The sequence below is a fragment of the Eleutherodactylus coqui genome, chromosome 5 (genome assembly GCF_035609145.1).
Source record: "Eleutherodactylus coqui strain aEleCoq1 chromosome 5, aEleCoq1.hap1, whole genome shotgun sequence".
Lineage (NCBI taxonomy): Eukaryota > Metazoa > Chordata > Amphibia > Anura > Eleutherodactylidae > Eleutherodactylus > Eleutherodactylus coqui.
The window spans coordinates 42,257,974-42,268,080 of record NC_089841.1 but is presented as its reverse complement, the minus strand read 5'-3'; the positions used below and the strand labels follow the sequence as shown (position 1 = coordinate 42,268,080).

General features: G+C 48.7%; 1 protein-coding gene across 2 annotated transcripts in view; it reads left to right on the top strand.

Moving 5' to 3' along the window:
- Window positions 1-3,005: 3,005 nt before the first annotated feature.
- Window positions 3,006-10,107, top strand: part of MIER3 (MIER family member 3) — a 28,613-nt gene continuing 21,511 nt past the window's right edge. Inside the window, exons 1-2 of one of the 2 annotated variants that reach the window (XM_066602379.1) lie at window positions 3,006-3,047; window positions 8,161-8,185. The gene's annotated coding sequence lies outside the window, so the exon portion shown is untranslated. Of the gene's footprint in view, window positions 3,048-7,921; window positions 8,018-8,160; window positions 8,186-10,107 lie in introns of those variants that run through there. The other variant, XM_066602380.1, reaches the window with a different exon arrangement.

Below are 10,107 nucleotides of genomic sequence, written 5' to 3'. Positions count from 1 at the left end.
AGGTGGTGTATATACAGGTATATGAGGTGATGTACATACAGCTATATGAGGTGGTGTATATACAGATATATTAGTTTGTATTTATACATGTATATGAGGTGGTGTATATACAGGTATTTGAGGTGGTGTATATACAGATATATGAGGTGGTGTATGTACAGGTATATGAGGTGGTGTATATACAGCTATATGAGGTGATATGTATACAGGTATATGAGGTGGTGTGTATACAGGTATATGAGGTGATGTATATGAGGTGGTATATATACAGGTATATGAGGTGATGTATATGAGGTGGTGTGTATACAGGTATATGAGGTGATGTATATGAGGTGGTGTATATACAGGTATATGAGGTGATGTATATGAGGTGATGTGTATACAGGTATATGAGGTGATGTATATAAGGTGGTGTATATACAGGTATATGAGGTGGTGTATATACAAGTATATGAGGTGATGTATATGAGGTGATGTGTATACAGGTATATGAGGTGATGTATATGAGGTGGTGTGTATACAGGTATATGAGGTGATGTATATGAAGTGGTGTGTATATAGGTATATGAGGTGATGTATATGAGGTGGTGTGTATACAGGTATATGAGGTGGTGTATATAAGGTGGTGTATATACAGGTATATGAGGTGGTGTATATACAGGTATATGAGGTGATGTATATGAGGTGATGGGTATATAGGTATATGAGGTGATGTATATGAGGTGGTGTGTATACAGGTATATGAGGTGATGTATATGAGGTGGTGTATATACAGGTATATGAGGTGGTGTATATAAGGTGGTGTATATACAGGTATATGAGGTGGTGTATATACAGGTATATGAGGTGATGTATATGAGGTGATGTGTATATAGGTATATGAGGTGATGTATATGAGGTGGTGTGTATACAGGTATATGAGGTGATGTATATGAGGTGATGTGTATACAGGTATATGAGGTGATGTATATAAGGTGGTGTATATACAGGTATATGAGGTGGTGTATATACAGGTATATGAGGTGATGTATATGAAGTGGTGTGTATATAGGTATATGAGGTGATGTATATGAGGTGGTGTGTATACAGGTATATGAGGTGGTGTATATAAGGTGGTGTATATACAGGTATATGAGGTGGTGTATATACAGGTATATGAGGTGATGTATATGAGGTGATGTGTATATAGGTATATGAGGTCATGTATATGAGGTGGTGTGTATACAGGTATATGAGGTGATGTATATAAGGTGGTGTGTATACAGGTATATGAGGTGATGTATATGAGGTGGTGTATATACAGGTATATGAGGTGATGTATATGAGGTGATGTGTATACAGGTATATGAGGTGATGTATATAAGGTGGTGTATATACAGGTATATGAGGTGGTGTATATACAGGTATATGAGGTGATGTATATGAGGTGATGTGTATATAGGTATATGAGGTGATGTATATGAGGTGGTGTGTATACAGGTATATGAGGTGATGTATATGAGGTGGTGTATATACAGGTATATGAGGTGATGTATATGAGGTGATGTATATACAGGTATATGAGGTGGTGTATATACAGGTATATGAGGTGATGTATATGAGGTGGTGTGTATACAGGTATATGAGGTGATGTATATGAGGTGGTGTGTATCCAGGTATATGAGGTGATGTATATAAGGTGGTGTGTATACAGGTATATGAGGTGATGTATATGAGGTGGTTTGTATACAGGTATATGTGGTGGTGTATATACAGGTATATGAGGTGATGTACATACAGGTATATGAGGTGGTGTATATACAGGTATATGAGGTGATGTATATGAGGTGGTGTGTATCCAGGTATATGAGGTGATGTATATGAGGTGGTGTATATACAGGTATATGAGGTGATGTATATGAGGTGGTGTGTATCCAGGTATATGAGGTGATGTATATGAGGTGGTGTATATACAGGTATATGTGGTGGTGTATATACAGGTATATGAGGTGATGTACATACAGCTATATGAGGTGATGTGTATACAGGTATATGAGGTGGTGTATATACAGCTACATGAGGTGATGTGTATACAGGTATATGATGTGATGTATATGAGGTGGTGTGTATACAGGTATATGTGGTGGTGTGTATACAGGTATATGTGGTGGTGTGTATACAGGTATATGTGGTGGTGTGTATACAGGTATATGAGGTGATGTATATGAGGTGGTTTGTATACAGGTATATGTGGTGGTGTATATACAGGTATATGAGGTGATGTGTATACAGGTATATGATGTGATGTATATGAGGTGGTGTGTATACAGGTATATGTGGTAGTGTGTATACAGGTATATGAGGTGGTGTGTATACAGGTATATGTGGTGGTGTATATACAGGTATATGAGGTGATGTACATACAGCTATATGAGGTGATGTGTATATACAGGTATATGAGGTGGTGTGTATACAGGTATATGTGGTGGTGTATATACAGGTATATGAGGTGATGTACATACAGCTATATGAGGTGATGTGTATACAGGTATATGAGGTGGTGTATATACAGGTATATGAGGTGGTGTATATACAGCTACATGAGGTGATGTGTATACAGGTATATGATGTGATGTATATGAGGTGATGTGTATACAGGTATATGATGTGATGTATATGAGGTGGTGTGTATACAGGTATATGAGGTGATGTATATAAGGTGGTGTGTATACAGGTATATGAGGTGATGTTTATACAGGTATATGTGGTGATGTATATGAGGTGGTGTATATACGCGCAGTGTACAGCTCTATGAGGTTTGCAGAGTGTATACAGGTATATAAAGTGATGCATATACGCAGTATACGGGTATGTAATACATGATGTAGCAGGGGACATGGCTGTTGCCGGCTCTCTCCTCCCCCACCTGGTCCTCCGCTGGAGGCCCCGCCCCCTGGTCTCGGCCGCCGGACACCTCTGGCTGGCTGCACGCTGATTGGCTGTCGCTCTCCATCCGGGTACTTGGCGCAGTTGCAGCTCGTTCGCCCAGAGGTACCAATATGGCGGAGGTAAGGAGGAAAACCGGGCCGGAGCGGGGGGAGGGACGAGACTGACGGGAATCCCGGGCGCCACGGCCCCGCTGACCGGACTAATTCTGCCTTAATCGGTTCCTCACAGCCCCATCTGCCGCTGGGAGCAGGCTGGGGCCGAGAGCGCCTCCCTGAGGCGAGAAAATCCTCTTTAATTCGTGGGTGGGAGCGGACAGTCCGGGGTGGGGGAGGGACCGGGACGGAGAGGCGGCGGCCGGGGACAGTGGCTTCTGGTGTGAGGTGGCCGGGGAGGGAGCCCGGTGTCCTCGGGAGCAGCGGCGCCGTCATCCGCCGAGTAATCCCCGGAGGGCCGAGCGATGCACGCCGACCCTAGTGCCTGTGCATAGCGCCCCCCTGCCTGAGCGGCCGGCCCGCGCATAGCGCCCCCCTGCCTGAGCGGCCGGCCCGCGCATAGCGCCCCCTCTGGCTGGTGGGGTGTCCTGCGTATAGGACCCCCTCTGGGTTGCCGGCTGTCCCGTGTGTAGCGCCTGGCCGGCTGTCCCGTGTGTAGCCATGCCCCCCCTGCCTGTGCCGTGTGTAGCCATGCCCCCCCTGCCTGTGCCGTGTGTAGCCATGCCCCCCCTGCCTGTGCCACCGCAGACCCTGGTGGTCCTGCACACTGCACCCCCCTACCCCTGCGCCTACTGTATATTGTGGCGCCTCCATAGGATGGGAGCTGTGCTTCCCCTCGCTGTGCCCGTCCTCTCTGTTCGCCAGTCATCGGTGGGTCACTTATCACTAATAGTTGGCAGCTCAGTTGATGTGCCCGCAGTGAGTTGTGAGACGGCCCTAACCAGAGATAAGCGGCGCTGTGTGATGCGCTGATCTGTCGGGGGCGGCCGGTTATGGCTTCTGTTAGCGGTTGTTACTGTGTTTATAAATGCTGACGCAGCGGTGCCCTCATGTGGTGGCGCAGCTCTGTATGCCATCCGCTGCCGCCCATCGCTGGCCTTACATCTAACTTAAAGGGACCTACAAGTGCCAAGATGGAGATGTGCGATTGTTCACACTGTTACCCTTGTGTATCTGACCACCGGGCACTGAACCCCACAACTGCCTCCACCATGTTATATAATGTGATAGCTCCATCATCAGCTGCGTGCGTGTGTGTGGTGGTGGTGGTGGTGGTGGGGGGGGGGGGGGGGTAGGCATGGAGGCTCTAGTACCCAGTTGTACCGCCTCTAGCTTGGATACATGATGTGATACACGGGTATGGAGGCTCTAGTACAATGTTGTACCGCCTCTAGCTTGGATACAAGATGTGATACACGGGTATGGAGGCTCTAGTACCCTTTTGTACCACCTCTAGTTTGGATACAAGATGTGATACAGGCAGGCATGGAGGCTCTTAGTACCTTGTTGTACCGCCTATGCTTGGATACAAGATGTGATATCGGGTATGGAGGTGCTCTAGTACTACGCTGTATTGGTACAGCCTTCTTAGCTTGGATAGCAAGATGTGATATGCGTGAGGTACGTGGAGGTTAGTGTCCAGTTGTACCGCCTTAGCTTGGATACAAGATGTGATACAGGTGGGCATGGAGGCTCTAGTACCCTGTTGTACCGGCTCTAGTCTGAGGATACAGAGAGTGGTTATGGTAGGATAGGATTTGTACCAGTTGTACGCTCTAGCTTGGATACAAGATGTGATACGTGGGTATGAAGATTTTATACTTTTTAATACTTTGACGCCTCTAGCTTTGGTACAAGATGTTGATTAAGCGTGGGCATGGAGGCTATAGTACACTGTTGTTGTACAGCCTCTAGCTTGGATACAAGATGTGATACAGGGGGCATGGAGGCTTAAGTACCTTGTTGTACCGCCTCTAGCTTGGATACATGATGTGATACGCGTGGGAATGGAGACTCTAGTACCCTGTTGTACCGCCTCTAGCTTGGATACAAGATGTGATACACGGGTATGGAGGCTCTAGTACCTTGTTGTACCGCCTCTAGCTTGGATACAAGATGTGACATGGGCAGGCATGGAGGCTCTAGGAGCTAGTTGTACCACCTCTAGCTTGGATACAAGATGTGATATGCGTGGGAATGGAGGCTCTAGTACCCAGTTGTACCGCCTCTAGCTTGGATACAAGATGTGATACAGATGGGCATGGAGGCTCTAGTACCCTGTTGTACCGCCTCTAGCTTGGATACAAGATGTTATACAGGCAGGCATGGAGGCTCTAGTACTCTGTTGTACCACCTCTAGCTTGGGTACAAGATGTGATACGGGTGGGCATGGAGGCTCTAGTACCCTGTTGTACCGCCTCTAGCTTGGATACAAGATGTGATACGGGTGGCATGGAAGCTCTAGTACCCTGTTGTACTGCCTCTAACTTGGATACAAGATGTGATACGGGCGGGCATGGAGGCTCTAGTACCCTGTTGTACTACCTCTAGCTTGGGTACAAGATGTGATACGGGTGGGCATGGAGGCTCTAGTACCCTGTTGTACCGCCTCTAGCTTGGATACAAGATGTGATATGCGTGGGAATGGAGGTTCTAGTACCCAGTTGTACCGCCTCTAGCTTGGATACAAGATGTGATACAGGTGGGCATGGAGGCTCTAGTACCCTGTTGTACCGCCTCTAGCTTGGATACAAGATGTGATATGCGTGGGAATGGAGGTTCTAGTACCCAGTTGTACCGCCTCTAGCTTGGATACAAGATGTGATACAGGTGGGCATGGAGGCTCTAGTACCCTGTTGTACCGCCTCTAGCTTGGGTACAAGATGTGATACGGGTGGGCATGGAGGCTCTAGTACCCTGTTGTACCGCCTCTAGCTTGGATACAAGATGTGATACAGGGGGCATGGAGGCTCTAGTACCTTGTTGTACCGCCTCTAGCTTGGATACATGATGTGATACGCGTGGGAATGGAGACTCTAGTACCCTGTTGTACCGCCTCTAGCTTGGATACAAGATGTGATACACGGGTATGGAGGCTCTAGTACCTTGTTGTACCGCCTCTAGCTTGGATACAAGATGTGACATGGGCAGGCATGGAGGCTCTAGGAGCTAGTTGTACCACCTCTAGCTTGGATACAAGATGTGATATGCGTGGGAATGGAGGCTCTAGTACCCAGTTGTACCGCCTCTAGCTTGGATACAAGATGTGATACAGATGGGCATGGAGGCTCTAGTACCCTGTTGTACCGCCTCTAGCTTGGATACAAGATGTTATACAGGCAGGCATGGAGGCTCTAGTACTCTGTTGTACCACCTCTAGCTTGGGTACAAGATGTGATACGGGTGGGCATGGAGGCTCTAGTACCCTGTTGTACCGCCTCTAGCTTGGATACAAGATGTGATACGGGTGGCATGGAAGCTCTAGTACCCTGTTGTACTGCCTCTAACTTGGATACAAGATGTGATACGGGCGGGCATGGAGGCTCTAGTACCCTGTTGTACTGCCTCTAGCTTGGATACAAGAGGTGATGCGGGCATGGATGCTCTAGTACCCTGTTGTACCGCCTCTAGCTTGGATACAAGGTGTGATGCGGGCATGGATGCTCTAGTACCCTGTTGTACCGCCTCTAGCTTGGATACAAGGTGTGATGCGGGCATGGATGCTCTAGTACCCTTTTGTACCACCTCTAGCTTGGATACAAGATGTGATACGGGCGGGCATGGAGGCTCTAGTACCCTGTTGTACCGCCTCTAGCTTGGATACAAGGTGTGATACGGGCGGGCATGGAGGCTCTAGTACCCTGTTGGACCGCCTCTAGCTTGGATACAAGATGTGATACAGGCAGGCATGGAGGCTCTAGTACCCTGTTGTACCACCTCTAGCTTGGATACAAGATGTGATACGGGCGGGCATGGAGGCTCTAGTACCCTGTTGGACCGCCTCTAGCTTGGATACAAGATGTGATACGGGCGGGCATGGAGGCTCTAGTACCCTGTTGGACCGCCTCTAGCTTGGATACAAGGTGTGATACGGGCGGGCATGGAGGCTCTAGTACCCTGTTGGACCGCCTCTAGCTTGGATACAAGATGTGATACAGGCAGGCATGGAGGCTCTAGTACCCTGTTGTACCACCTCTAGCTTGGATACAAGATGTGATACGGGCGGGCATGGAGGCTCTAGTACCCTGTTGGACCGCCTCTAGCTTGGATACAAGATGTGATACGGGCGGGCATGGAGGCTCTAGTACCCGTTATACCGCCCCCACAGGTTGTAGTCACACAGGCAGTTTGCTTTTCTGCTGAAGGACAGAACTTGCACAGGGAAAAAACGTTGTTTTGAAGGGGTTAATTCAGTAGTATGCGTCTGCCATCTTAAACCCCCCCCCCCCCCCCCCCAAAAAAAAAACAAAAAACAAAACCCTGAGTTTCAAATGATAAAAAATGTCCTATTTCTGTGGTTCTTGTTGCTGAGCGGCCATCATCCCCCGTGGGGTGCCGGCTATCCATTTGTAAAGCATTTTACCGTTGGACCAGCAGGCAGTTTTTTTAATGTGTGTGAAAACCGATATAAATGGCACATTCTTACCCCAAAATGTGTCGCACACGCGTGGCATCCGAGGTGAAATGGTCCGTTTTCACTGATCTACATCACACTTTCTTGTCTAAAGCCAGCCTGATGCCGTACGCACACTTACCGAGCGAGCTGGGAGCGCGAGGTTCAGGCCCAACCCGTGTCAGACACCTGTCCCATACAGACGGCGCTCATTGACACGCATCTGTACGTCCCGGTACTCGTGCGTGAGACGGAATGGCAGCGTGCGTAGCCCCATAGGTTATATCAACACGGACCGCACACGGCCCCAAACACGCTGCTGTACCAGCGGCCTCACTGCCATCTAGATGGCTGCACAGATCTGCCCTTCCAGACTTGTTCACACTGTGGAATCCGCGTCTACAACCACATGTGTGAGCGTGGATTGTGCCGTTGTCTGGAAGCAGAACCTGCATGTCAAATTGTGTGTGGCCACTTCTACATGGTGAGCGCAGCGCCACAACATCGCGTACAAACGTATTGTGCCCGCTCTATAGGGTCTGAGGGGCACGGCGACTGCCATGGGGTATTACTGGGTGAATGTGCTGTGGGGATCTGCTGACCGTACTCTTCTCTTCTGTCTTTCAGGCTTCCGTTGGCAGTTCGAGCCCAGGTTGGTCCCTTTTTATTTCTTCATCACAAGTTAGTTGCAGCCGGGGAAGATGGCGTGTTAGAGCGCCTACCGGTGGCGTGGTAGAGCGTCTACCGACCCCCCACATTAGTGTTCATGTAATCGAAAACTTATCAGCAAAGCTGCCCCTTCCTCATTAGTGTCGTGTCACGGGAGCGCAGGGTTCGCTGCCAGGGATGCGGTCTATGTAGATTATTGCCCTCCAGCGCCACAGCTATTATAAACGGGTAACATGGAGGGTGTAGAGCAGTAATCGCTCTTCAGTAATGCTTAACATGACAATTGCTTTTTATACGTGTGAGCAGTTTTGGTCAGTGGGGGTCCAGCAGCTGAGACCCTCACAAAGTGGCAGAAACGCTCAGCAAGGAGAGACCGCACTTATACTAAATTTCCAGGATGTGGGGGTCTTGTAACACAGACCCCCATTAGATAAAACTTGTGACATGTTGAGGAAAAAACCAAAACTTGCCGGTCCTGGTCCCACTTCACATATCGTGCACAAGCAGCAATACACAGAGCACACTGCCCTTGGGAAGGGGCGCTCCGTCTCCTTGCCTCTTGCACGCACTTCTAGGGTCTGTTCATGTGTGGCTCAAACTGCAGGTTTTACATTTCAGGCAGTATAGATGAGATTTAGAGGCAACCTGTCAGCTTGTCCGCTTGGCCTAGAGCAGGAGGAACTGAGCAGATTGATGTATAGCTTGGTGGGAAATGCTCAGTATAACTAGTACTGTATTCCCCCTCAGCACATTCTGATGTGGGCGGTCCTACCAGTGATTGACAGCTGTCAGTGATGGGACCGCCCACTGGACTCCTAAGCTCAGTATGTGCCGAGAGATGAATAAAGTACGAGTTGTACTGAATGTTTCCCCAGCGGACTATATATCAATCTGCTCGGCTCCTCCTGATCATATGCTGCCTTCTCAATGTCACCGTTTCCTTAAAGCAGCCCTCCAGATTTGGGGTGAAAAGAGTAGGGGTTGTTGGTCTTTGCCGCCTCTCCATTCTACCAGTTTCAGACCCCTGTTTTTCTGGCTGCCATCTCATTGCCTAGTTGTGATCATGTGATCAGCTCTGGGCCAATTGGAGAGCAGATATAGTGTATTGGCAGTCTAATGCAACCAATGGGGATTAGGTAATTTGAAAATTGTGTCAACCAAAAACTGGACCGTGAACAGAGGGACGGTAGAGAACAACTGCGGGTAATATATCCTCCCTTTCTGCGCATTGACAGAAATTAGTCCCAAAATTGGCGGGTTGCTTTAAAGAGATCTCATCTGCACGCTGCAGGGAAGCCACACCGCAGGCTGCTGCTCTATTACTGTAGACGTCACCCCCACAAATGATGAAGTCGCCAAAAGTCAGGGAGACGGCTAGGATGAACCGGAAACCCCAAGGATGCCTTCATATGGGCTGTATCTGCTGTGAAATGTCCCGGCCTGGGAAGGAGATTTCCGAAATCTTCACACGGAGTGGAAAACTTCCACGGAAAATCTGCATGGTTTTTGTACCTATTTATGCTGCCGATTTCAACCCTTAAGATACAAATCCCTGGCAGACCCGCCAGACCATCATGACTGTCAGCGGCAGGTTTGCAGCATATACACCTCGTACGATGGCCGCCAGCGGACCCGAGTGCCGTGTTCTGCAGCAGGTGCCCTGTGCTGCTGAAGCCAGTTTGCAGGCATGGAAGTGACTTTAATTCACCAAATTTCTGCAAATTTGCTTACTGCTAGTTCGCCCTAAGGCGGATTTCACACGGGTGAGTGCGTTATCGGGCTGTGAAACACAGTCCGATATCGTGTTTGCCAACATGCGATTTCGCCATGGATGAAGGTGGTCTTACAAAAAATGGCTCACATCACTTTGGGGAAGTAGCGATCCCCTGGTGTGGCTATGACCCG